Source organism: Zingiber officinale, chromosome 3A, assembly GCF_018446385.1.
Source record: "Zingiber officinale cultivar Zhangliang chromosome 3A, Zo_v1.1, whole genome shotgun sequence".
Taxonomy (NCBI): domain Eukaryota; kingdom Viridiplantae; phylum Streptophyta; class Magnoliopsida; order Zingiberales; family Zingiberaceae; genus Zingiber; species Zingiber officinale.
This window is the reverse complement of record NC_055990.1, coordinates 38,603,721-38,627,502: the sequence shown is the minus strand read 5'-3', so window position 1 is coordinate 38,627,502 and position 23,782 is coordinate 38,603,721. Positions and strand designations below refer to the sequence as shown.

The 23,782-nt window shown below is 39.7% G+C and overlaps 1 pseudogene; it reads left to right on the top strand.

The window, feature by feature from the left end:
* Nucleotides 1-8,803: 8,803 nt before the first annotated feature.
* Nucleotides 8,804-8,944, top strand: LOC122054270 (annotated as a pseudogene).
* The last annotated feature ends 14,838 nt before the right edge of the window (nt 8,945-23,782 follow it).

Below are 23,782 nucleotides of genomic sequence, written 5' to 3'. Positions count from 1 at the left end.
CAGCAGGGAGCGCCACATCCCCAGCGTCCGTTGACTCCTGGTTCGGACAGGATCAATTTGGCGCCGTCTGTGGGAACGCACCTGCATCCGAGCAGAGGCAATGGACGAGGCTGGAAGACTACATACCGTGGTACTCTCACAAGAAGAGTTGGACGCTATAGTCGAGGCGAGGGCAGCCAAGATAGTGGCGCAGCAAAAGGAGAAAGCACAAGCTGAGCGAGCGCAACAGCAAACAACCTCGGCTTCAGCAGGCCGGGCGGCGCAAGCAGACCGCCCGGAATATGTTTCAACAGGAGGGTTCCCTCAGGCACTCTTCCGTACTCCCCCAGAAATCGCGCCCGCTCACGGGGAGCAAGGATCTTCATCTGATGAGCCTCCCGTTCGGGATCATAGGAAGGGCAAAGCTCCCCGAGCGAACGCACCGCCCGAGCAGGTTCACCGACAGTTCTCTGAAGCCATACATCGGGATCCGTTACCGAAATACTATACACCACCGCCGATCGGAGCTTACAATGGGACGACCGACCCCGACGATCATTTGGGAAAGTTCGACAGCATCGCCACCTTGCATCAGTACTCCGATGGCGTAAAGTGCCGGGTATTTCTCACCACTCTATCGGAATCTGCACATAGGTGGTTTCGGAGGTTGCCGGACGGCTCTATCACTAGTTTCCAGGAGTTCCGAACGGCATTTCTTCATCACTTTGCGAGCAGCCAACGTTATCAAATGACAAGCGTCAGCCTGTTCACCATCAAACAAGAACCAAGAGAATCTCTCCGGGCGTATATACAGAGATTTAATCAGGTAGCGGTGGATATCCCCACAGCCACCTCGGAGACAATGGTAAACGCATTCACGCAAGGTCTCGTGGAAGGGGACTTCTTCCGCGCGCTCATTCGCAAACCACCGAGAGACTACGACCACATGCTACACCGGGCGAATGAGTATATAAATGTGGAAGAGGCGGAGGCTGCCCGACGGAAGGGAACTCATGCCGAACGTCCGGCCCAAGCCGAACGGAAGCAGCCCGCTGTCCATCAGCCACCAAGGGGACCAAGAGTTGAGGCATCCCGGGCACATCATGCGAAGTCCCCGATGGTCCAAGAGGTAGCGGCCGAGCGGTCAAAGATGAAGAAAAAGAGGGTATGGACCCCAATGTTTTGCTCTTTCCATAATACTGACTCCCACAACACCCGCGACTGTCGGGGTCTGCCTTCAATCACCCATCCCGTACGACGGGGTGGCCCTCGTCGAGCGCCTTCACCCGACCGCCGGCAGCGGCATCAAGAGTCTGGTCGGCGAACATATAGGAGATCTCCCGAACAGCGTTTCCCTCCAAGGCATGAAGATCGTTCTCGGTCCAATGAGCGACCTAGGCAGTCCGCTCGGGAAGAGGAGAACAGAAACAACACCTCCCGGGGAGAAATCAATATTATTGCGGGTGGGCCGACCGGAGGAGATTCACACAGGGCAAGAAAGGCAAGCGCTCGGCAGCTCAGAATCCATGAGGTGGGTTGCAGCCAAGAAAAGGCGAGCGGACCCGAAATCAGTTTCGGGCCCAAGGATCTGGAGGGAGTTGAAGTGTCGCATGATGATGCCCTTATCATCAAAGCGGTGATAGCCAACTACACCATCCATCGTATCTTCATTGATACTGGCAGCTCGGTCAACATCATCTTCAGAAAGGCCTTTGATCAACTACAAATCGATCAAGCCAAGCTGCTGCCCATGACAACCCCCCTCTACGGGTTTACGGGCAACGAGGTTCTCCCGGTCGGACAGGTAAGACTGGCTATCTCTTTAGGGGAAGAACCGCTCCGGAGAACAAGGACAACAAACTTTGTGGTGGTCGACTCCCCCTCATCCTACAACGTGATACTGGGGCAACTGGCGTTAAGCGAATTCCGAGCTGTTGTGTCGACGTTCTACTAGAAGATCAAATTCCCGGTCGAGGACAAGATCGGTGAAGTACGAGGAGATCAGTTGGCCGCTTGGAAATGCTATGTGGAAATGGTCCGAGTCGAATCCAGCGCAGCGCGAAAGGCTCCACGGATCGAGGTACACGCCATAACCGAGAAACCTCCTGCTTTAATTTATGATGAAAAGGAGATCGAGAGACGGTCCGGCGTCTATAAACCCTCCGGCCGGGAAACCGGGAGACGAGCCGGCGTCTATAAATCCCCGAGCAGAAGACCGACGAGCTCCGTCGTTAAAGATCGAGAGCCGCGCCGACCGGCTATAAATATCCGCGCCGACGAGCTTCGTCGTTAAAGATCGAGAGCCGCGCCGACCGGCTATAAATATCCGCGCCGACGAGCTCCGTTGTTAAAGATCGAGAGCCGCGCCGACCGGCTATAAATATCCGCGCCGACGAGCTCCGTCGTTAAAGATCGAGAGCCGCGCCGACCGGCTATAAATATCCGCGCCGACGAGCTCCGTCGTTAAAGATCGAGAGCCGCGCCGACCGACTATAAATATCCGCACCGACGAGGTCCGTCGTTAAAGATTGAGAGCCGCGCCGACCGCCTATAAATATCCGCGCCGACGAGCTCCGTCGTTAAAGATCGAGAGCCGCGCCGACCGGCTATAAATATCCGCGCCGACGAGCTCCGTCGTTAAAAATCGAGAGACGGTCCGGCGTCTATAAACCCTCCGGCCGGGAAACCGGGAGACGAGCCGGCGTCTATAAATCCTCGAGCAGGAGACCGACGAGCTTCGTCGTTAAAGATCGAGAGCCGCGCCGACCGGCTATAAATATCCGCGCCGACGAGCTCCGTCGTTAAAGATCGAGAGCCGCGCCGACCGGCTATAAATATCCGCACCGACGAGCTCCATCGTTAAAGATCGAGAGCCGCGCCGACCGGCTATAAATATCCGCGCCGACGAGCTCCGTCGTTAAAAATCGAGAGACGGTCCGGCGTCTATAAACCCTCCGGCCGGGAAACCGGGAGACGAGCCAGCGTCTATAAATCCTCGAGCAGGAGACCGACGAGCTCCGTCGTTAAAGATCGAGAGTCGCGCCGACCGACTATAAACCCTCCGAGCGGAAGATCGTCTAGCCCAGACGTTAAACCGTAGAGACGAGCCGGCGTCTATAAAAACCGAGCGGAAAACCGACGATCACCATCGTTAAAAATCGAGTCGGTCCGGCGACTATAAAAACCCCGGGCGGACGAACGAATATCAGAGGATTAAGTATTAAAACCTTTAGGCCCGCTCGGGCGTTGGTCCTTCGATACTTGGCGTTTGTTGACTTCACACAGGCTAGATACGTGCAGACCGAGTAGGCCCTCCCGCTCGGACTCTGTTTAATGGGTTAAGCCGATCGGCCGCGTGACGGAGAACACTTGGAGCATGACTGACTCTAAGCATAAACGTTAAGCAAACAGAAGAATATTATGGATAATGATCAGGAAGACGCAAGCAGAGACATAATTGCATTAAAGGGAAAGCATGCCGAACGGCAAGTACAAAAAGTTACGCTGGGCGTAAGAAACGCAAAAACAAAAATAGAAGCAATTATGCCGAACGGCACGTACAAAAATTTTATATCCGCCGAGCGGATGAAATACAGAAAGTACTTGGAAGAACTCGCCTCACTCCGGGTCCTCAAAATTAAAAAAGGCGTCCGGGATATCGTCAATCATAGCCGCCAGATCTGAAGGTGGAATGCTCAGGTCAGCAGGAAGGTGCCCCCCCTTCTTCAAGTACGCCAAGGTGACCTTGACCGCCTCGGCGAAAGTTGAGGAGGCGTTGCCACCGAACTTTTCGCCGAACCACTCCGAGCGGAGGTATTCTTGGCGCGCTGCTGCTAGGCGACTCGACTCTCCCTCCTTGTACTTTCTGAGCGCCGCTCGGGAGGCAATTAGTGAATCTTGGAGAACTTTCTGGTCCACCTCCGCTTTAGTGCGTTCAGCTGAGCGCCCATCCCGTTCGGCAGCTAATTGGGCTTCCAGGTCCTTGGATTGCTGATCTAGGGCTCGGACTTCAACTTTCATCTTGTCCAGATCAGCGATCGCCCGCTTCTTCCGGCTACTGGCGCGCTTCACGTCTGCGTCGTGTTTCTTCACCAAGCCTTCAAGTCAAGCCACCTCTGTAGCCAGGTCGGCGGCCTTCTTCTGTTCGGCCTCGCGAGCTTGTTTCTCCCGCTCGACCGATGGACCCCCCGAGACTTGGAGTTTTTCCATGAGATCCTCCAGCTCGGCCAGCCGATGGCTAGTGGTGATTTGCTCCGCCCAATGCTGTAAGTGAAATAATGAAATCAGGAACCGAACAGTAGCATGGCACAGGAAGAAAAATGAACCTACCTGAGTGGCCTGCTGCATGTGATTATCGCCTAGCTACTTGGGCGTCATGAGGGCCACCCGAATCTGGGCATCCTCGAAAAGTTTGGCGAGCGGACCCGTCAAGGTTATTTCATGAACGGGGCTTGATGGTCGATCGGCAGACAATAAATATTCCTCCGATGGGAATCGAAGGGTAGTCTTGATGGTCGGGTGGCCGGCCGGCACTTCCTCAGCCGCAGTCGCCTGGCCCGAGGACTCCCCTATGGTTGAAGTCTCGCCCAACCGTCGTAAGCGACGACGAGTCCGTGGAGGAGAGCCAGAGGGCTGTGCGGTGGGCGAGGCCATGGGAGTCCTGATCTGCGACGGCGTGCGATCTGGCGAAGCGATCTCGATCGGCGCCTGTGGTTCGCCCTCTGGGGTCGGCGGAAGGCTGGAGTCCCTTCGACGTTTCCGCCGAACTTCCAGTAGTGAACCCCCGGCCTGGGGGACTCCCAGCTCGGCTGGAGCAGAGGAAACAGGATCCGCCTCAACCTCCGTTGAAGCGGATTGGGTAACTTCTATTTCAGGGGCGGACTGCGTCCCCCCCTCGCCTGCATCTGCCGGGCGGCTGGGGATAAGACCCCGCTCGGCGAGTTCTTTTTTGGTAGCCGCCTCAATTTCCACGGCTTTCAATTTCAGATGATCAGTAGCCTTGGAGCGCCACATGACTTCAGCTGCAGTAGAAAAAATTAAAATCAGTTAGACAAAAAAGGCGAAGTGAGTAAAGAGTCCTTACCCATGCGGTAGGGAAGATTGGCCCGAACGGGAGATAATCCAAAAATGTACAACACCCCCTTGAGAAGCAACTGGTCGATTTTGTACCGCTGACCGGACAACCGGTAGGCTGGATTGCTTCTGAATTTGCCGAGCTCCGGCTGGGTCGGCACAGCGGTCTGCCATTTGGTTCTGAATGCTGGCCGCTCGGGAAGTCGTATATAGAAGAAGAACTCCTTCCAGTGCTTGTTGGAGGTCAGCATATTCTCAAAAAATTTGAAGCCTATTCTACTTTGGAAAATAAAAGTACCCAACTCGGATTGTTTGGGGTAGAAGAAGTAGTGGAATATTTTGGAGTCGAGTGGGATACTGTGCAGCTTAAAGAGGACGACCACCCCGCTCAGCAGCCTAAAGGAATTCGGCACAAGTTGGACGAGCGGGATGCGAAAATAATTACAAACTTCCAAAACAAAACGATGGGTAGGAAATCTAAGGCCGCCCTGGAATTGGTCCAGAAAAAAACAAATGGTACCGATCGGCGGGTTATGGGGCCGGTCGGTCGGGTCGGCTACAACTATTTCATGGTCGTCCGAGATCCCGTACGTCCGAACAAGACGCCGAGCGCCCTCCTCGTCAAATTTACTCTCCATGGTCATATACCAGGGACCATGAACATCAACAGTGGGTACGGAAGTGCTCGCCATGACTAAAGTACCAAGAAAAAGAAAGAAGGAAGCCGAAAGAAACTCGGAAACGGATGACAGATAAAAGTTCGCAAGCAAGGGGACGAAAGGAGTTCCCCGCGAAAGGGAAAGGCCAAACGAAAGGAAGGGAGAAGCTTACTGAGGGAAGATGAACGGAGAGGATCACCAGAAAGCCGAAAACCACCAAGAGGCAAGAACTAGGACAGCCGGAACGATGCAGCCGCGGGCACCTTCGACGGAGGACGCGCAATGAAACAGAGAATGCGGCGTAAGGGCGAAGACGAAGGCTTTATGCGAACGAGGCTGGTCGGCCTCGTCCGTCGGATGCAGGTCACGAGAGACGAGGTCATCATCTAACCGTCCATTTCAAAACAATCGGCGTCCCATCGTACGGATCATCACCGCCACGCGAGAAGAGCCACGTGGCGCTCTGTCACCAGGCGCAATTAATGCGCCCATACCGCGCATGCTTCGACTTAATGAAAAGGATTTGCATGATTTTCGAGAAGATTTAGACAAGCAAACATCCACGTTGAGCGCCAAGACATCCAAAACGAAGAGCCGAGCGGCTGAATTTGGCATAAGGGCCGAACGGCTCAAGGGATATTATAAGCGACGGTAAGGCGACGACCGCCCGCTCAGACACATAGTCCAGTCAGTCGGACTCACTGCCTCCTTCGACTAGACTTGAAGGGGAGGCAAGTGATCCGGCGGTAAGAATGGGGGACCCACTTCCTGAAGGGTCCCAGCCTGAGGACGGATGGAGGGCTGACTAAGCGGGTAATGGCCGCGTCAAGCAGTTGAGCAGGTCCGAGCGGAGCCAGAGATAACCTAGCCATAGGCTTGGGTTTCCGACGCCAAGGCGGGAGGACTGAATGGCCGAGCGGGTGTCTGCCCGGCTGGAACCGAAGGGCCGAGCGGGTGGTCCGTTCGGCCAGGATAAGGGCGAGGATACAAAGGTTAGCCGAGCGGCCTATTCGTTCGGCTCGGGATATGGGATGTCAGCAAAGGCATGTCTGATGATTATGCCTTACACAAGATTTCACGATAGAGGGTCTTGCCGTCACATCATGGAGAGGTTGATACAGTAGCGGTATGACCTTATGGATGCCCTTCTGACAGACCCATACCTGGGCATGGTCGAAAGCAGGTGATTGCTTTGATTGACGCGCCCAGGCTCCTTCGAGAGGTCTATATAAGGTCTCCATTTCTTCACCGGAGAGACGCTGGTCTGAGTCTCTGAAGCCACCACTTTCTTCTTCCTTCGCCTGACTTGAGCGTCGGAGGGCCGTCGCCGGGACACCCCCCCGGCTCGGTTTTGTTGCAGGTTCGCCGGAGCACTCGAGGATCCAGCAGAGAGCGCCACATCCCTAGCGTCCGTTGACTTCTGGTTCGGACAGGATCACTTTAGAAAAAGAAAAGGAACAAAAATAAATACAAAAACTAAATCTGTCAAGGATATTTATGTTGCAAGGTAAAGCACGATACTTATACTACTTGATGAGCAAAAGAATACTTACCTTTGCTTGTGATTATGGACAAAATCAAAGATGCTATTGATAAGAAGGTTCATGTTGATTTGCATATAAAACTAGTTGCTTCACTACCATTCTCTACTAATTAACATCGCTTGTCGTGATGCCTCTTGCTGCACATTCAAAATCACTTGGAGATGGTTAGTGATTAAAGATCCCGTGTTGTCAAGGAGGTATATATAATATTTTGCATCTTTATAAGTATTTAATGATTTAGTTGAAACTTAACTAGGTTTTTAATTATATGCCATACATCATCTTATGAGGGTCAGATATTTATTTATTGGTTGATCAATGCATGCCTCTTTCAATCTTGATTTCTATTTATGGCTTGTCGAGTTTGAGTTGTGATTTATATGCATCTTATCCACTATTCGATCGAGTAGTTGAGTTGTTTATTTATGTTAAGATACCTAAGCTACTCTTGACAAAAATTGATGATTATTTTTGCGGAGGGAGTATTTATTGACTTGGGGGTTGAATTATGATGGTATGTGATTGGAGTTACACCAGTAAATTTAGATATACAACATTTATGAGATGCATAATTATGAATGTTGAATGAGGTGCTTATTAGATATTTGTGATATATATATATTGTCTATGCTCAAGCTTATGGCCCCCCCAAAAAAAAAGGTCAAAGATCATTTGAGTTTTGATATATATATATATATATATGAGAATAATTTGGGTTGATTATATTATGGATTTAAATCATGAATCGAATGAATTATAAACTATCTTATCATCAATCAAGGGGTAATGGTGTGATGGTTAGATATTCCAACGGATAATTAAGGAATTTAAGGTTTGAATTTTAGCTGAGAATATTGGTTGTTTGAATGTGAGCTTCCATTAATACTTCTCGATTTATCCTAGTAACTGGTAGAAAATTTCTGTAGAACTAATTGGTCACCTCTAAAATTAGTCGGTTCGAGCTGGATACTTGGATTAAAAAAAATATGGCCTAATAAAATTTTTAGAAGCTGTTTACAATTTTGAAAATGTTAGGTAAACTGGATTACTTGTGATGTGTTACATTAAGGATCTGTGATCAATTGATGTAATGGTAAAAAAAAAAATGGTGGAAAGGAAACTTTACTAATTAAATATCTTAATATTTTATTAATCTGCCCTCTTTACTAACTAATTTTGATGAATTCTAAAATAAAATTATATTAATTTCATTTTTTTTCTTTTTACATCAAAAATAATTTTAAGGTTTATTAGTAATTTCCACATACACATCAATTAGGGATCTAGAGTTCAAAACTTAGCGATGTATTATTGAGAATTTTTCCCATTAATCAATCAATGATTTAGAGTTCGAGACTCAGCTATAGCGTATTATTGGGATTTTTTTTCATTAATCAATTAGGGATCTAGAGTTCGAGATTATTGAGAATTTTTCTCATTAATCAATTAGAAATTTAGAGTTCTTTTTAGTCTCACATCTTAAAATTGGAAACTTTGCGAGCAGAGAAACTTTTATAAATACCTTGGGTAGACAATGTTAGAAAACATATTTTTTTTCATCTTTTTGGCTAAGATCAAATATGATAATAAATTAATTTTTTGTAAGGAGAGTCTGTTACAGTAGCTTGCTGCTGGGATTCTCGAGCGTCACCCTAGCATTGCATATTGCATGGGTTTGACGCACCCTTACCCAATTTATAGACAATCTTTTGGCTAAGATTAAGTGTAGTATTTATTCTTATCAGTTTAATATTTGATATAAAAAATTAAATTAATTTTTTTATAAAGGAGAGTTCGTTACCTATACGCGTTCATGCATTATATTACACATTTAATTACATGCGGAGCCACATATAGCTTTGGTGGGTTAGTTGCTCCATCTCAATTTTTTGTAAGTACCCCTAGATGTGCATAAAATTATAAAAATATTAGAGTCTCAAAAATTAAAACTACTTTCTATAGATAAATTCTTGTTCCCTCAATCTCTCCTTGAATTACCCCACTTGGTATAAGGGGCATAACTCACGCAACTCATGTGCATGATTGCTAGTATAAATTAAGTTCTTGGTTGAGTTAGGCGATTTGGAGGATTTATTTTAGATTATCTTGTTTTAAGTGAGGTTAGCTTTTATATATATATAGCTCCATGGAACAATATGCTACTTCTGAAACATGAAAGAATTGAAATCTTAGATCAAAACACTATATATGAATGATATGAACTACCTAAATAAGAATTCTTGAACGGTGAACAACCAGAGTCTATTACTCATTGCATTAAATAATTTCCATTAATAAAACCATGGAAATCCACCGTAAAATAAAAAATACGCATGTCCGATGAAATGTTTGTTGCCATCTGCTCCAATAACGAATCATTGGTTATTCAGTTAAACCAATGATTCTTATTTGTGCTGGTCATTGAAATGACAATTATGACGAACAACCTCTTATAGGCCACAAACTAAATCTCTCAAAAGCCTTTTGATGTTCTTCACTGATGTAAGAAACAAATCTTCATGATCTTTTTTTTATCACTGCATTACTTGGACGGGCTTATAAAGAAACAATAGCACTTTACAAAAAATTACACTTTGTAGTTGCTTTGACAAATTGCATATTAAAGTTGCAAGCAACTGTCAACATCTCTCACTTGTTCAAGTTAAACCACAATGGACAAATAAGAACATCTAATTTATACTTAAAGAAAAATGATTCATATGACAGCAAGCATACTGAGTGATTCATGCTAAGAAAGTTATTATACTTTACATAGTCACTCTTGACCAATTAGAGACATCAGTATATTGCATTTACCTAAATTTAATCATTTTACATTAATATAAACATTTCTAATCCATCATAATAACTATTATGTCGAGAGTATATTCAATATCTCCAATCAATATAATTATTCATAATCATATTTTATGCACTCAACAAAAAAATGTAATTAGTCGACCAGTGAATAAATGTTAATGATGTAAATCTATTTTAATATTCCTTTTTTAATTAGAATGCATTTATTTTAATTAGTCGCTTTCTTAGTCATGTTCCATAGATCGAATCATCCATAGTCAATAAGGCATATACTAAAGTAGCAGACCCTGATGAATACTTCAAGCAAATAGCTACATAGTTACTTAAGGTAAAACTAAGATTATCTTATAATCTCAAAAGTTTCACATAATAGAGAAGAAAAGATCCATTCTCCTACTATCTTCATTGTCATTATAGCATATGTGGTATGAATCACATGCTACAATGTTTTTCTCTTTACTTATAAAGAGTGTGTGTTTTTCTCAATTTTAACATCGTACAAATTTTGATCTGGACATTCCCAATACCTAAATCCTGAATTCAATTCATGAATTCTAATCTGACCTCCAATAGGTTCAATAAATGATGGATACATTTACTTCGATCATTATCAATGCATAAATGATCTCATCTTGATACAACTATCTCATCTTAATAAATGAAATGACCTCAACTTACAGGCATGTCTCTATTCACAACTTCATAAGTTATCCCATAAGTAATGATCATACCTCTTTTTATACTTAATAAATAGAGATGATTGTCCATGAGTGTGGACCAATCTTAACTCGCTAACATGCTCATTGAGACTTTTTTCAAATATAACAAAGACATACACTGAATAGATTATGACATTTCACATATCTGATTATCTTTACAATATGTTATATTTTATGAATTTCCAAAGACTTCATATGTCCTTGAAATAACTCTTTAATCAATGACTTAGTAAAAGGATCAACAAACATAGCACGTGTAGGGATATACTAAAAAACTATCTTTTTTATCAACAATATCTCTTATAAAATTATATTTAATAGCTATGTGCTTGTCCTTGCTAAAATATTTGGGATCTTTAGAAAAAACTATAGTAGCTTGATTGTCACAGTACGCTGTAATAGAACTCTCACTATTCTCAATAATATCCAGATGCTTCATAAACCTTCTTAACTAGATAGCTTCTTGCACAATCGTTGAATAAGCCATATACTCATCTTCTATTGTCGACAACGCTACACAAGCCTATTTCTTACTGTTCCATAATATGGTGCCACCATTCAACAAGAAGGTATAGCCAAATGTAGCTTTAATTTCTATCATCAAGATTCCCTGCCCAATCTACATTTGTGTAGCCTTTCATGCTTATGTTAGATCCTTAAAAATGGAGACAATAATCTATTGTCCTTTTAAGATATCTAAATCTCCTCTTCACCGCTTTTAGTGTCTTGATCATGAGTTTGACTGGAAACGGCTAACTAAGCCAATGACATTACTGATATCATGTCGTTTACACAACATAGTTTACATTAAACTACTAATGACACCGACATATAATTTTTTTATATCGGCTATTTCCTCAGGAGTCTTATAACATATACTTTTACTGAAAATAGTACCTTTCTCTATAGGTGTTTGTTTAATGTTGCAATTTAACATATTAAAGTGTTATAGCATATTAGTGATATAAGTTTCTTGAGACAAATTCAAAAGTCTTTTTGATCGGTCTCTTATGACCTTTACTCCAAAGATGTACTCAGATTTTGTCATATCTATTATATCAAATTGTTATGAAAATTATGATTTGACTTCTATCATAAACTTTATATTACTTCCAACTATTAGCATATCATCAACATATAATGATAAGATGATAAACTTTTCTTTTTTCCTTTCTTATGTAAACACAATGATTTTTATTGATCATTTTGAAACTTTAAGATAAAATGACTTCATTAAATCTTATGTTCCATTGTCTTGACACTTGCTTTAGACCATATATAGAATTTTTAAAGTCAACATACTTTATTCTCTTGGCCTTTGGTAATGTAACCTTCTGTTGTGCCATATAGATTTTCTCGTTAAGCTTACGATTAAGGAAATTTATTTTTACATCTATTTGATCTAATTCCAAGTTAAAATATGCCACTATAGCTAAAATAACACGAATTGATACAAATTTCACAATAAGAGAAAATGTTACTTCAAAATTAATACTCTCTAATTGGGTATATCCTTTTGCAATAGGACGAGTTTTGAATTGATTAATCGATCTATCCACTTTCCTCTTAATTTTGTGAATCCACTTATTACCAATAGCCTTTTGGCCTATAGGAAGATCGACTAATTCCTAAACTTGATTCTTTTTCATAGACACTATTACTTCATCTATTGCAACTTTTTTACTTTTCTCTAACTGACCATCTCAATGCTTCATCAACCGTTCGAGGTTTCTCATCATCAACTGGGAGAATCATAAATGTCTCATTTTCAATATCAAACATTTTTCGAGGAATCATCTTACGACTGCTTCTTTGTAGTTGATCTATTGAGAAATCATCTCATTAATTGACAAATCACTCCCACTGAATTGACTAGATTTAGGAATTCCCTATGATACCTTGTTTATTGATAAAGTACCATCCTCCTTCACTATTATAAATAGAGGAATAGTTTTATCAACATCACCTCTCATTGGGATGTTAATTTCAAGAAAAGTTGCATATCTCAACTCTATTTTGGAGATGAAATCATTTTATTGCTCACCAATGAAAATATAACACTTGGAGATATCAGAATACCTTATAAAGATACATGGGTCATAGTTTTTTATATTTATGAGTATTATCATGAATATAGGCAATGGACCCCCAAAGTCTCAGATTACTTAAATATGGTTTTTGATTTGTCCAATGTTCATATAGAGTAGATAGAATAGATTTAGAAGATACTCGGTTAAGTAGGTAGGTTGTTACTAATAATGCATCTCTCTAGTAGGAAATTGGTAAATTAGTTTGAATCATCATAGATCTAATCATATCTAGAAGAGTTCAATTTCTTCTTTCAGCAACCTTATTTTTAAGTTCTTGAAATTGTTAATTGTCTATTAATCCCTCTATTATTATATATATATTTTTTAAACTGATTAGACAAATATTCAACTCCATGGTAGTATATAAGGTTTTAACCTTATGATCCAATTGATTTTTAACTTCATTCGAATAATGTTTGAAGCAATCTAATGCTTAAGATTTATGAGAAATCAAATACACATGATTAAAACGTGTGAAGTTATCAATAAATATAATGAAATAGATGTAGGATTGAAGAAACACACTAGAAGGAGGGGGTGAATAGTGCTTATGGCTTGTTCATAGTTTTCATAAAACTTGAGAGATACTGAGCAGAATTAAAATAAATAAGAAGAAAAATAAAGCTAACACTTATCTTTTACTTGGTTCGGAGCTTGTAAAGACTTATACTCCAAGGTCCGCGATCGTCGATGACTTTCGTTGGGCAATTCATTAATAATTCATTTAAGTACAAGAACAATGATTATAAAAATACAACTTTGCTTAAACAAATTATACTAACAATTTAGATGATCTGAAGTAAGGCATAGTTGTCGAAGTACTGTTACAATGTAATAGTTAAAATTCATAGCAATGCAAAGCTTGTTCGAAGTTATTTAAAGTGAATGAGTTGTTTCTCAGCTACTGCTCGAACCCTCCTTATAATGGATAGGGCTGTAAATGAACCAAGCATTCGTGAACAAGTTTGGTGTTCAGCTTGGTAAGAGCTTGTTTATGTTCATTCAATATACATAAAATTAATTAAACAAACAATTTTGAATAACTCGTTAAGTTAAACAAACAAGCTTGAACATATATGTGTTCAGCTTATTAACGTTCGTGACCAACGTTTATGAACAATGTTCACGAACCATATTCATAAATAAAACTATTTTTATTATACTAAATAACCAATACAATAAAATAAAATAAAATAAAATAAAATAATTATTTAAAATTATCAAACTCAATAACCAATTAAACAACTAAAAGTTTCAAACAATCAAACAAGCTTGAATTGAGAGCTCGATAATATCCAAACGAATCATGCTTAAGCCAACCTCAAACCAAGCTCAAGCCAACTTGAATTGAGAGCTCAATTACATCTAAACAAGACAAGTTTCAAACAAGCTCAAGCTCATAAAAGATAAACCAAACCAAGCTTGAACAATCATTTCAAAAGCTTGGTTCATTTTAAGCTTGGTTCATTTTAAGCTCGGCTCGGCTCGGTTACCTTATCAAATAACCTTGAACACCCCAAAGCTCGGCTTGGCTCGGCATATTTACAACCCTAATAATGGATAATCCAGATGTCTCTATGCTATTGAAGCGCTTAGATCAGTGTTAATCTGATCCAAGCTCATTGCAGCTTATCTGCTTCCAAGCACCTCTATCCCTTTGAGGTGCCACAATTGCTGATGTGGTGAGCACTGAGTGGAGATCCTCCTGGTCGACTCTATCTTGTCCTATGCGCCTTAATCTCTTTGAGGCACCTAGATCTAACGTATGTTGACCAACTGAAAGTTGCCACCTCACCTCCCTATGTCGTGTGCCGAGATGATAGAGGCACCTAAACACCTTTTAGGCACTTGTATCAACATAAGGAGCCTAGATTAATAGTTCCAAGCTTAATCAATTCTATAACACAAAGTTAGAACAGAGAAAAATACAATATGAAATAACATTATTTGATAATCTTGGACTGTCTGGTCCTGACTTTTAAACTTTTTTGTGAAATCCTAGGTCAGACCGACGCCTACTGTTCCCTCAACAGGGAACGCTTCCTCACCTACTCTTCTCAGAAGAGTTTACCTTTTACAAACACTTATTTAGACTTTTGCTCAGCATCTGATCTTGACCTCCGAGACTTTCACTAAACGTCTGATTCTCAACCCACCTAGACTTTCACCTGGTGTCAGCTACCCCTAGACTTCCACCCGATGTCCTTGATCTGCCAAGGCTTCTGTCCAATCCCATGACCAGGACTTTGTGCCCAATCCCTTGACTAGGGATACGTGCCCAATCCCTTGATGAGGATTTTGTTGTAAAGCCTCAGCTAGGACTTTCCTACACACTTAGTTATGCTCATTAGAAAATAGCATAGCTTAACTTTGAACTCTTTACCATTATCAAAACTAGTTTCAATTAGCTAGTACTTCCAGCACCAACAATAGGAACCTCCATGTGTATCTTTCACATTCATTAGATCATGAATATTCAAATAAATTAATTACAATGGAGATTAATCTTTAATAGTCTTACCAAATGATTTTCTAGTTACATTTCCTGCAAGATAATGCTCACATATAAACAAGTTAATCTTAGTATGAGTTACTAGTAGACCCTCTTTAGCTAATATATTCAGTCATTCTTGTCTGATATGTCCTAATCTAGCATGCCAAACTTAAACATTAATATTAGTATCACTAGTAAGAGCAATATTTAAAAAATAACCATCAATACCACAATTAATGTGAGGTTCAACATCAAGAACCATCAAACTATTTCCTAAAAAATCATATCAATTTAACACAGAGTTAATAAAAAGTTCTATACACCTATTGTAAAATCTCAAACAGTACCCCAATTTAAGAAGACAAGTTACAAAAACCAAATTCCATCAAATTTTAGGAGTATAAAGTGTAGGATCGTAGGAGTCGAGAGGGGGGGGGGGGGAGTGAATCTCAATCATTTGAAATCTTTTTTTTTTCATGTTCGTAAAACCAAATCAAAGTATAGTAGCAATGGAAAAAGGAAAGACAATGACACAATTGGTTTTACTTAGTTCGTAGTCTAACGACTACTACTCTAAAATCTGTGATCCTTGATCGCTTCCAATGAGAAATCTAATATAGTTCTTCTCTTAGAAAACTATTAAAGAAGAAGAAGATTCGTACAAATATGAATACAATATACAAGTATAATAAAGATACCTACAACATTGTGTATGGAATGAAAATAGGTTATCGGAAGCCTTCCCGGCATCATCGTAGCAGGATTTGCATGCACATCAACAACAGAGACGAGATGGAGCAATGAGTGAACATACTACTTGGCTCAAACCCTGAGGGCTTCTTTTATAGGTATCATTCAGTCGACTAAAAAATCATTCCATTGACTGAACCTTTCAGTCGACTGATCAACCTATTTGTTGACTGAATCTCATGCCTTTCCTTATTTTCTCTTATCTGATTCGTCCGATCCCATGATTTACGTTGTTCGGTCGACCGATAAAACTTATTCATTGACTGAACCTAAAGTCTTTCCTTCTCTATTTGATTCAATCTGATTGCCTGCTCTTTCCTTTTATGCATCAATCGACTGAACAAGCTGTTATACAAAGTTTGTAAACTTCATTCTGATCTATGCATTCTGACTAAATCAGTCGATTGAATTGCTCGTTTAGTCGACCGAACGCTCGGTCAATCTGGAGCTTTATTTTTTAGCAAAACAAAGTTAGCACAAGAAATATATAATAATAGAAGTTTTGCAAAATAGAGTTAGCATAATAGATAGTAATGATGCATGAGTATACAGTAAGGACAGTCTTGATCTCAACTTAGAAACTTCCATTGGTTTCTTCAGTTTGATCAATGCCTAAGATTTGTCCCAACTAGGACACGTCCTCACTACACTCCCTCCAGGAGCTTACCCAACTCACCTGCCAAATATATAGTCTTCTATACCTGTTTGGACTTTCTATGCTTAGTGTTTACTCGTCTGAACCATTAAGACTTTTTCTGTAATACTAAATTAGCACAACATAATAATAGTAATGTAAAATAGTATTAGTAAAACTACACTTAGGTTTACCAAACTACACTAGTCCAGTTAACCAACCTTTCGATCAAATTTGCTTAGAGTTCACTCCTCCAAGACTTCTCATTACCTAGGGTTGCCTCCCCCAAGGGTTTTCCCTTTGTTTAGAGTTTATTCCTCTAAAACTTTTCATTACCTAGGTTTACCTTCCCCTAGGGATTTCTCTTTTCTTAGAGTTCATTTCTCTAAGACTTCTTATTACCTAGGGTTACCACCCCTTAGGGTTTGCTCTTTTCTTAGAGTTCACTCCGCTAAGACTTTTCATTACCTAGGGTTACCTCCTCCTAGGATTTTCCTCTTGCTTAGAGTTCACTCCTCTAAGACTTCTTATTACCTAGGGTTGCCTCCTCTAGGGTTTTCCTCTTGCCAAGCATTAGGTCACCTTGACTTGCTTGGACTTGCTAGTCATTCGGTAGACTACTCATCCTTGCAGTCACTCGATAGACTACTCACTCAACTAGATCAACCTTGACCAAGCTTTATTAAACATATTGTCAAAAAAATATCAAAACCCTAAAGTTCAATTGTACCAACATAAAGGACATTATGTAGAAACAAGATAGGTTCACCACGTAAATTGAGTTTGCATGTTCCAACTCCTTTGAGTTCAATCCTTGAATTATTTTCTACATATATCCATTTGTTGTTATCTGGTACCTGATGGTACTCCATGAATGTAGCTCACTCATGAGCTTCATAGTTTGTTGCTCCCAAATCTATAATTCATAAAGGATAAGAATTAGTTAACAACATTATACTATCAACATCCGAAGTTAACCATGGATCTAGCTTTTTTGGCTCCGCACATTCCCAAGCCAAGTGATCATTCTTGCCACAGTTATAGCAAGATAGCTTGCTTTTAGGTTTCATTCCATGCTTCTTCCATTGGAATTTCTTCTTATTTGGGCCCAATCCAGTAGTAGCAATAGCAGTAGTACTAGCTTCTTTTCCCTTTCTTTTCTTGAACCATTTTTTTTTATTCTTGAACCCAACAGAACCTTCAACTACAAAACCTTGTCCAGACATCCTTATGAGTTCAATTCTCTCTGCCTCTAATTTAACATGGTGTGAGACATCAACGAAAACCTTAATATTTTTGTAAGATCGTAGGCATATGAGAGGGGGGGAGGGGGGAGGGTGAATCACGTGATTTTAAAAAACTTAGGGTGTGTTTGGTACGCGCGTTTTCTGAAAAATGGTGTTTGGTTTGCATTTTTCGTGCTTGTTTTCTAAAAAAATAGCTAGCATTTTCTAGAAAAATAGAAAATGACAAAAAGTCATTTTCTATTTTCTAGAAAACGCGCGTTTTCCAGAAAATGAAAATGGAAAACACCTATACCTAACGCACCCTTATCTTTTGGATTTTAAAAAAATGAGCACATAGTGGAAATAAAATATGAACAAAAAAAACACATAGACACAAGTGGTTTTACTTGATTTAGGAGGCTTCGACGACACCTACTTTGAAAGTCAAGTCCTTAGGATCTTTCCGATGGATAATCTACTAAATTCGAATTGAATACAAACCCTTATCGTATGAGGAATGTGTAACACCCTACACTTCCTTTAAGTAATAATGTAAATGATTTAAAATAAACGTTACCAACACCAGGATGAAGAAGTCGTTAGCTTGGGTGTTGGAGTTGATCCATCTGTAGCAGTCGGGTGAAGAAGTATTGTAGGATAGTAGTAGAATGAAGTTGGAGCAATTGAACGATCATGAATAAGTGTAGAAGAGTTGTCACTTGAAGACTGGCTGAATGCTCCTTTTAAATATTATTGGAGGCTTCCTCCAATGGTTCAGGGTGCCTCCAACTGTGTTTATTCGATCCAAAGACTTCGGTCTTTATCCATGCGAGGGCATCTTCAATGCACTCTATGGTGCCTCTAGTTTGCTTTGAGGTGCCTCCCTACAGCGAAAATCTATCTTCAAAGTTTGTCCGTGCGAGGGCACCTTCACCCTATCTAGGGTGCCTCTGTTTGGCTCCGAGGTGTCTCCCCGAAGTTCCGAGACGCCTTGAGCACTGTTCATCTGAGGCTGATTTTTGCACTTAACTCCTGCAAATACATATTAGTCTAATAATAAAAAATAACCTGTAAAACAGAGTTAGCACATTAAAAATAAGATATTATTAATTAGATCATGTCTACTGAGACCAGGATCTAATCATAATCTCAACTTAGACTTCTAAAATAGATCTAAGTTAGACCAGCACCTACAGTCCCACTGGGACTCATCCTCTCCTTGAATGCTTACCTTACTTACCATTGCAGACTTACTTAACTCTTGAGCCACCAGGACTTCATGCCAGATGCCATATCTAGACTTCAATAGTTGCCAGGTCCCGCAGACCCAACTGGATTTCCTGCCAGATATCAACCTATTTGGTCTTACCTTACTTACCATTGCAGATTTACATAACTCTTGACCCACCAAGACTTCATGCTAGATGCCCTATCTGGACTTCAATAGTTATCATGTCCCACAGACCCAACTGGATTTCTTGTCAAATATCAACCTATCTAGTCTTTCTGTGCCAGTTATCAGGTTCTCCAGACCTAACTAGACTTCAACCTAGTGTCAGGTCTCATCAAATCTTTTATTCATGCATGCACACTTGGTAAATAGGTTAGAAAATACAACATCTAATTTTAAACCAATTGTCATTCATCAAAACCTAAGTTTGACTTATTGGTGCTAACTGCACCAATAATCTTTCCCTTTTAGATGCAATGACAACCTAGGTTAAAGTTAGAAAATATGCAAAAAAAAAAAAAAATAACATAATGAATATGTTTAAGGCAAAAAAATAATTTAGCATTTTGTTCATCCTCTTAATCATTGTTGGGTTATGATTTTAAGATTTATTAATTTTTTTCTTATTTTAAATCCTTACCCTTCCTCTTTAACATTCATCAAAATAAGTATGCACAATATAAATAAATAACACACATAGACAACATCTAATGTGCACTAAAGAACTATAAGTAGCAAACACATGTTTGGTTTTAAAATCTATTTTAGGGAGAATTTCAAAACAAAAATTTAAGATTGTCAAAATACTATGTGAGATTGAAAGAATTTCTAAAACAATCTTTTTCAAAGTATTTGAAAAAAGTATTTCAAGAAAATTTTTGAAGTTATTTTTGAAAGTAGATTTAAAAAACTATTTTAACAAATATAAGTTTAAGACATTTTTGAAAACTATTTTCAAAGAAATTTTCAAGATATTTTTTAACAATTTTCAAGGCAACTGTCAAAGCATTTTTCAAACTTATTTTCAAAGTATTTTCAAAAGAATTTTTCAATACATTTTTCAAAAGTATTTTAAAGTATTTTTTTAAATATTTTTAAAGCAGATCCTTTCCTTAACCTGATATTACTTAAAAATAATCATCTATGACTCATCCTTATTTAAATATCTAATTTTTAGTTACTAACTAGCTATCCAGAAGATAATTTTTGCTTAGTTAGTCAAGTTAAGTATAATTATCTAATTAGTAGTTTACAAGGGAGGATTACTTAACTTGATCAATACGAGGTCATATTTTTCACCCAAACTTATGTTGATGCATTGATATAAACATCTGAAGTCCAGGCAAGACCCTATGCATCTCATGTTATTCTAAATCTTTTGAATACACAAGCAAGATAATTTTAGTGTGCTTGTGAGATGCTGGCTGCCTAGAATTATAGGATTATGCTTTCTAGGGGCAGAACCTAGGCTAAGTCCCCCAAAAAATATTTTCTAAAAATACTTTCTATTTTTAAAACTCTTTTTGATGATAAAATTTTTGTAAGCAAAATATTTTTTTCAAAGTAAATATTTTCCCAATATATTCTCCCCCTAAATTGACACCCCCCCTTAATCTAACATTCTTTAAAACATGTAAGGTATAAAAATAATAAACTAGAGGAAGCAATCAACAAATATCCAAAGACACATATATACTCAAGAGAAACCAGTAAATATGTCAAACAGATAGAAAGTACAAGCATATCCAAAAAGCAACATAAACCAATAAAGCAACAATGTCTAAGGCTCGTCAGTGGATAGGGGGTGAGGGAGGGTGAGTCAAATGTAAATCACATAGAATGTCCTCCATCTGCTGATCCATTTGCCAAAATCCAGTAGCCACCTCCTCTCGGAGACTAGAAACGAACTGCTCAAGATGAGTGGATGACTCCTCTAGTCTTGCAACTCGCTCGTCTAAGGACTGAGAAGTTGAAGGTGGGGTCAGAAATGCAAAGATATTGGGAAAGGTGAACTCTGGAATCTCCTCCTCAACTGCTTCGTTGGCCTCAGTTGGGACAATTGGTGGGATACCCACCTCTAGGTCAGACCCCATTGAGCAGCTTCCTTTATATGGATTAATGATAACTATCACTGGCCAAACATATCATACTCACTAAGGGAAGTGAGTGTACCCTTAGTGTCATCTAATCCTATAGCCGAAAATATAGATGGTAAGACGTGGCAATAAGGTATATGGACCCGTCCCCTAGTGATAATACTAGATGCATGAATGACATTATGAAACATATACAGAGCAATATCTATGTCCAACTGCTGACACAATGCATAAAGAAGGGAGTCGGATGGATGCATTGTAACAACATTGTGAGATGTGACTGGTAGGATGTAGGTGCGTGGTAAGAACTCGATATAACACATAATCCTACACCCTCAAGGAGAGGGACCTAAAGTCGGTCACAATAGGTGTTTTGTCCTCCTCAAAAAAATACATATAAATAGTATCTAAGGTAATATAAAAATAGAAAGTGCCAAATGGTAACTCCATACTAGGGTAGCTCAAAATTGGGCATGTAGACTGTCGCAATCCTAAGCAATCAACTAGAAGAGTGGGGAAAAAACTAAAATCTTTACCAGCTACTCTAGTAAAAAATGTCAAGTCATCTAGCCTAACTAAATTATTATAAAATTGAGTACACTGGTCTATATATGTTGACTGACTGGTTACAGTAAACAAGGTGATTTAATTGATAATAGTTAATAATTTAATGTTATTGGGGCAATGATGTGTAAAGAAAACCCTACTCAGATACATAGTTTTAAGGGGTACTTATGTATACTCTGAAAACTGTAGCCTAAGCTGCTCAGTGGGAAATTTATCATCAGTAGAGAGGGTACGACTAGTACAGCCAATAGACGGATTAAGAATCCATTTTTCTCTAAATAAATAATATTGCAAATATATTCAAGAAACACTTGAAATATGTAAAAATTTATGGAAAGATTCGAATTTGAAGTTACCTAGCAGGCATATTGGAGAAGAGAACATGAAAAACGGATAAAACGTGAGTTGGGCGGCTGGAAGGTGCTTTTGAGTTGAGGAAATGAAGAACAGAAACAGCGAAAATGTCATCTATTCTCTGTTTAATTTTGGATCAGAGGTGCCTTTGACTTTATAGAAGACGCCTCGAATGTGATTTCAGCGAAAAAACTGCCGCCTGATCTTTGCGAGGCACCTTGGCTGCAATGGCTAGTCCAAGGTGCCTCAACTGAGCTTAACTAGGGTACCTCAGTCAGTTTGAGGTACCTCGGTTTTAGGTTCGCCGAGTTATAGGTTTTAATTTTATTAGGTTTTAATTTTAATTTTTTAATTAAGTTTTAATTGAAATGTAATTTAGGTTTTAATAAGTTTTATTAAAGTTTTAATGAAATTGAATTAACTTTTATTTAAGTTTTAAGTTAAGTTTAGGTTGGATTTTAATTAAGTTTTAATTGAAATGTAATTAAAATTTAATTAAGTTTAATGTTTTAGTTACGTTTTGAATACATTTTAATTTAAATTATGTTTTAAATTAATATTTAAATTAGTTTTTAATTAATTTTAAATTACCTTTTAAATTTAAGTTTTAAATTAGTTTTTAATTACGTTTTAAATTGAATTTTAATTAAGTTTTAAATTAGTTTTTAATTACGCTTTAGAGTGATTTTTAATTAAGTTTTAAATTTAGTTTTTAATTAATTATGTTTAAAATTAATTTTAAATTACATTTTAAATTTAAGTTTTAAATTTAAGTTTTAATTAAGATTTTAATTATTAATTTAAGTTAATTGTTAATAAAGTTTAATTTTTCCTTATTTATCCCACCCGATCTGTATTTTCATCAAGATAATTCTATAATTTTGTGATATGTGTTATGTTAATATTTTTATTTTGAAGATAGTTTGACCTTGTGTTAGATTTAGTTTTAATCGTTAGTTAATTAAATATATATTTAAAAAATTAGCTTCCCGACTATGACGAGACATAATGACCTTCTTAGGTATCGGAGCAATGACCACCTCCCGATAAAACCTCCCGAACAAACCGTAACACAAGGTATTTACGTGGTTCGGAGATTAGAGCTCTTACTCCACGGCTCTCCGTAAGGTGGACGATCCTGATCCGTCGGTGGATTAGTCCCCGGCAAACTCCGGCTATCTCAAACCTCCTTGTGGGTGAAGAAGCCTCACCACAACTTCAACCAAGCACACTTGGACACAAGAAAACCTTTGAGCACTTGTTGACTACTAATTAGGGTTAACCACCACTAATTTTGTCAATCTCAACTAAGCTCCCAAGGCTTGGTTATAGAGCCACGAGTTGGAAAACCCCGCCTACCAGTCGACTGCTAAAACCATTAGTCGACTGCTCTCTTGTGGAAATTCGACCATTACATCCCAACGGCTCGATACCAGTCGACTAGTAAAAGTACCAGTCGACTGCTCCACACTAACCGAGCAAACATAAGCATTCTGTTCGCTCCCAGTCGACTGCCCAGTCGACTACACCAATCGACTGATGAAAC